This window comes from Tachypleus tridentatus, chromosome 13 (assembly GCF_004210375.1).
Source record: "Tachypleus tridentatus isolate NWPU-2018 chromosome 13, ASM421037v1, whole genome shotgun sequence".
In the NCBI taxonomy this organism is placed as follows: Eukaryota; Metazoa; Arthropoda; class Merostomata; order Xiphosura; family Limulidae; genus Tachypleus; species Tachypleus tridentatus.
Window position 1 is genome coordinate 247,623,454 of NC_134837.1, and position 6,000 is coordinate 247,629,453.

The 6,000-nt window shown below is 33.4% G+C and overlaps 1 non-coding gene across 1 annotated transcript; it reads right to left on the reverse strand.

Moving 5' to 3' along the window:
- Positions 1 to 996: 996 nt before the first annotated feature.
- On the reverse strand, positions 997 to 1,069 carry TRNAV-CAC (transfer RNA valine (anticodon CAC)). The gene has a single exon. It is a non-coding gene; the product is annotated as a tRNA-Val (tRNA).
- Positions 1,070 to 6,000: the final 4,931 nt, after the last annotated feature.

Genomic DNA, 6,000 nt, shown 5'->3' on the forward strand with positions numbered 1-6,000 from the left:
CACAAAAGAAATAGACCCACGTTTATAATTTTGTATCGACCACAAAAACTGTTCTACGGACGTGAGGGTTATAAGCCGTCATGCTCAAAACAAAGCCATGAAATTTGTTTGCTCTTTCGTCTTACAAAACTACAAATTTCACAAGAAATGTCACTTAAAAGTTTATTCACATGTAAAACGATAAGCTTCATGGGGCACAACTGTTTACAATAACACTTGAAAATATTTTAATTTTAAGATATTTTAGTTTCACAAAACAATCGCAAATTTTACAATGAAATATCCTATATTTTAAAAGACGCAAAACAACTATCTTTACAGAAGAAATAAAAATGTTTTACATACTTCGTGAATGTGCTAGAAAGTTTTAGTTTTACGAAACGGAATTGCATGTCTTTCGAAGAAATATATTAATTTTTCAAAAATATCTAAAACTCTCTGAAAATTCATTAGGTAAATGCTTTAACACTTTAAACCTTTTTGCTCTACAATGCCGCATGTAGATATTGAAATATTTTACCATTTCCTAAAATAAAGTTTGTTTTAACTGCACAAGAGTGAGAAACGGTGCAGAACTGATGCAGTTAACTTCAGTGCTTGAGTAGGTGTCTTTGATCAGCACCACAGTTTTCTTCTATGCACGAACTTTCTCAAGACACTGTGATATTTGATTAACCACTCACGTAATCGTGGTTTTAATCTTACAAAATAACAGTACGAATCTTAAAATGAAAGTATAGTAAATGCTATGTTATCCGACATATTTGCATCTGGAAATTTCTCGCATTCGTTACAGTTTCCTCTGGTAATGAACTCGAAAGTTTGCGACTGTAGTTAACCGACGTTGCTGCATTCTGTCGCAGTTCGCTTCTTCTCTGTGGGTATGTTGAATTTTAAATACCCAGGAGGGTCAGGTGCACAAGACCCATTCTTCCTAAAGTGTACATCTACATGAGCAACTTTAAACCCGTTGATACGAATATTTGGAAAAAATGATGTTTCCGCCCGGGATCGAACCGGGGACCTCGCGCGTGTGAGGCGCACGTGATAACCACTACACTACGGAAACCCGTCGTCGTTTTTCTAGCACTGGTTCGGTTTCTTTCTAATTTCGCGCAAAACTATAGAGGCTTATCTGCGCTAGACGTCCCTAATTTAGAACTCTAAGGCAAGAGGGAAGGCAGCTAGTCATCACCACCCACCGCCAACTACTCATTTACCAATGGATAGTGGGATTGATCGTAAAAATCTAATGCCCCCCATGGCTCAAATGGCGAGCATGTTTGGTACGACGGGGAATCGGACCCAGCTCAAACGAGGTGCAACCAATATAAACTCGGAATTAATTTGCCTGGAATGGACTTGAATCGTCGATAAGATATTTAGTTCTAGACTGGACTTCATGTTGTCTGTAAGTTTATAAAACTGTTGCATGTAAACCATCATTTGTAATAACTATTAGGAGGTTGTGTGCGTGTCAATCTTGTTGGAAAATAACATACACTTGATACATATTAACAGTTAATGAACAATTAAATTCAAATTTATAGTTACTTGAAATACTAATATGTTAACATACGTCCGAAATAAATTATAATACATAACTACGTGCATGAACAAACTTGGTACAAAAACGTAGATAATAAGTCATGTATTTACATTATATAAGTTTCAATGTCCTAAATAGCAAGAAATATTTAAATAAAATCTTGAACTCACAATATATATAAGAATGGTGACGTAAGTTTTAAAATCTTCTATCTTTGGTAACTTACCTACCACCTCTTTTGAAGTATAAAGTTTAACATAAATTGATGATACAATACAATGAATATTACCATAAGAAATATAACATTTCCAGGCTTAAATCTTCCTTGTTTATGGAGCTATCAATCAGAAAGTGAGATACACTTGTCACGCTTACCACTAACGTAATCTATTTCAGAGTTAGCCAATATATAATTTTGATATTTTACTTCATCTTACTTGTATCCAGTAAAAAATCAATGTTTTAATCAATGAACGATGTATAAAGTAATCTTCTTTATCGTTTTGGTGTGAAAGACATAGCTCACTCAATTTGAATATACGTGTTGAACTGTTCAAGTAGAGTATTTAATGGATTTGTTAAAGTGCTAATGCGATAACTAGAGAACCAGTTAAATTATAATTATTACGGGATGGTGTTTTTTGTTACTATTCTGTTTTCTTTGGTTCATTTTTAAATAAATAAACACGCGTAGTATGTCAGAACCGTGATTGTAAAAGGTTTAGGCTTAAATTTTACCAAGGACTGACACTGAACTCGAGCAAGCCTGTGAACAAACTGGTGAATTATTTAATAAATGCAATCGCCTGAGCTGAACATTCGCTGTGTCTTCTAGTTATAAGTGGTTCAAAAGGGCAATAAAACAATAAATGGAATTAGAAAAAAAAGATACAAAATATTTTAAGTCATAAGATACTCAGGGTGAAGAAACGTTTTTAGTTACAGTTTCAAGTCATTCTAGGAAGAAGAAAGATGGGTAATTTAGAGTTGTTTTTTTTATTTTTCATTGTGGTTACAGTCAAATCTTAAAAAAAAAATATTTTATAGGAAATTCGTGGTGACGAGAAACGAACTTGAAGTCAAAGTGTATCTCAGAACGGCTTATATGGTTGCTAACACTTTTACCAAAATAACAGAGAGAACAACAATACTCAAAACAGCCGTCGTGAGATGCATTTCATAGGAATGTCAAGTCACGTGAAACTGTGAAAACTTAATTCTATGCCCCTTTACAACTCTCACGATGACATAAAACTTTGAATTGCACAACTGTCACATTTAATTCATAATATAATTACTTACCTGGATATTCAATGTTAATATCGATCAAAGGTAAGTTTGTCTAAGAAAGTAAGGTGAACCAGAATAAACAGAAGGTTTTGGGACCACCACATTAGAGGATTATTCAAATTGAAAACTCAGCCATTTGGTTACGCACAGTAAATTACCAGAAATGTGTACAATAATCTCGCATTCTCGGATAGAACGTCAAATGTCCTCACAGTCGACTTTTGATAATTACACACGTGACCGAAGAATAACATATTTACCATCACATGTTTATCATAGTGTTTATCCTTGCTTCTGTATAATTTTGTTTTTGCACGTGCCTGTGTATTGCGCAAGTCCCGCCTGTTCTCGAAAGTTGTCGAAATTTCTGCAATCATACCAAGCCAGCCTAAGCGAGGTGCAAGAATATGAACTCAGAATTAATTTGCTCGTCGTGGACTAGGATCGTGGATAAAATATTCAGCTCTAGACTCGTGTACGTTTCTGGATAGTTTTGGAAGTTTGTAATACTGTTGTATATAAACCATCAACTGTAAATATGTAATAACAATTAATTATAATTGTTATAAATAGTAATTTTTTTGTGCCTGTGTATTAAAATACGTTTGTGTTAAAAAAAGAAATTGTGTGTATCAATCCTGTTGGCAAATGAAATAAAATTAATACATATTAATATTTAATGAACTACTGAGCTCAAATTAAAAGAAAAATTTCGGTTACTCTTGAGATGGTAGTAAGTTAGTATATGTAATATAATAAGTCGTAGACTTGTCCAAAAAAAGTATAACACGTACGTAACAACTCAAATAGAGAAAACACTGATAATACATAAGAAATGTATTCTTATTCAAACAAATGTGGAAATATGAAAATTTACAAATAAGCCAGTTAAAAAAAATTGTATATCTTTACAAAAGCAAACTGGTGATTTTTTTAAATCAATTTTCTGCAGAAATAAAACACACAAAAAGAAATAGAACCACGTTTATAATTTTGTACCAACCACAAAAACTGATCTACGGATGTGAGGGTTATAAGCCGTCAAGCTCAAAACAAAACCATGAAATTTGTTTGCTCTTTCGTCTTACAAAACTACAAATTTCACAAGAAATGTCACTTAAAAAGATTTATTCACATGTAAAACGATAAGCTTCATGGGGCCAAGACACTGTGATATTTGATTAACCACCGTGGTTTTAATCTTACAAAAATAACAGTACGAATCTTAAAATGAAAGTATAGTAAATGCTATGTTATCCGACATATTTGCATCTGGAAATTTCTCGCATCGTTACAGTTTCCTCTGGTAATGAACTCGAAAGTTTGCGACTGTTAACCGACGTTGCTGCATTCTGTCGCAGTTCGTTCTTTTCTGTGGGTATGTTGAATTTTACCCAGGCTGGGTTGCACAAGACCCATTCTTCCTAAAGTGTACATCTACATGAGCAACTTTAAACCCGTTGATACGAATTTTGGAAAAAATGATGTTTCCGCCGGATCGAACAGGGACCTGCGCGTGTGAGCACGTGATAACCACTACACCACGGAAACCCGTCGACGTTTTCAGCACTGGTTCGGTTTCTTTTCTAATTTCGCGCAAAACTATAGAGGTTATCTGCGCTAGACGTCCCTATTTAGAACTGTAAGGCAAGAGGGAAGGCAGCTAACCATCACCACCACCAACTACCTTTTACCAATGGATAGTGGGATTGATCGTAAAAATCTAATGCCCCCATGGCTCAAATGGCATGTTTGTACCACGGGGAATCGGACCCAGCTCAAACGAGGTGCAACCAATATAAACTCAGGGAATTAATTTGCCTGGAATGGACTTGGATCGTCGATAAGATATTTAGTTCTAGACTGGACTTCATGTTGTCTGTAAGTTTATAAAACTGTTGCATGTAAACCATCATTTGTAATAACTATTAGGAGGTTGTGTAAGTCAATCTTGTTGGAAAATAACATACACTTGATACATATTAACAGTTAATGAACAATTAAATTCAAATTTTACAGTTACTTGAAATACTAATATGTTAACATACGTCCGAAATAAATTAAAATAAATAACATAACTACGTGAATGAAAAACTTGGTAAAAAAAAACGTAGATAATAAGTCATGTATTTACATTATATGTTTCAATGTCATAAATAGGCAAGAAATATTTAAAAAAATCTTGAACTCACAATATATAAGAATCGTGACGTAAGTTTTAAAATCTTCTAATTTTGGTAACTTACCTACCACCTCTTTTGAAGTATAAAGTTTAACATAAATTGATGATACAATACAATGAATATTACCATAAGAAATATAACATTTCCAGGCTTAAATCTTCCTTGTTTATGGAGCTATCAATCAGAAAGTGAGATATACTTGTCACGCTTACCACACTAACGTAATCTATTTCAGAGTTAGCCAATATATAATTTTGATATTTTACTTCATCTTACTTGTATCCAGTAAAATGCAATGTTTTAATCAATGAACGATGTTAAAAGTAATCTTTTTATCGTTTCATGTGAAAGACATAGCTCACCAATTTGAATATACGTGTTGAACTGTTCAAGTAGAGTATTTAATGGATTTGTTAAAGTGCTAATGCGATAACTAGAGAACCAGTTAAATTATAATTATTACGTGGATGGTGTATTTGCTACTATCTCTTCTTTTGTTCATTTTAAATAAATAAACACGTAGTATGTCAGAACTGTGATTGTAAAAGGTTTAGGCTTAAATTTACCAAGGACTGACACTGAACTCGAGCAAGCCTGTGAACAAACTGGTGAATTATTTAATAAATGCAATCGCCTGAGCTGAACATTCTGCTGTGTGTTCTAGTTATAAGTGGTTCAAAAGGGCAATAAAACAATAAATGGAATTAAAAAAAAAGATACAAAATATTTTAAGTCATAAGATACTCAGGGTGAAGAAACCTTTTAGTTACAGTTTCAAGTCATTCTAGGAAGAAGAAAGATGGGTAATTTAGAGTTGTTTTTATTTTCATTGTGGTTACAAAATCTTAAAAAACATTTTATAGGAAATTCGTGGTGACGAGAAACGAACTTAGTCAAAGTGTATCTTAGACCCACATATTATTGCTAACACTTTTACCAAAATAACAGAGAGAACAACAATACCAAAAACAGCCGTCG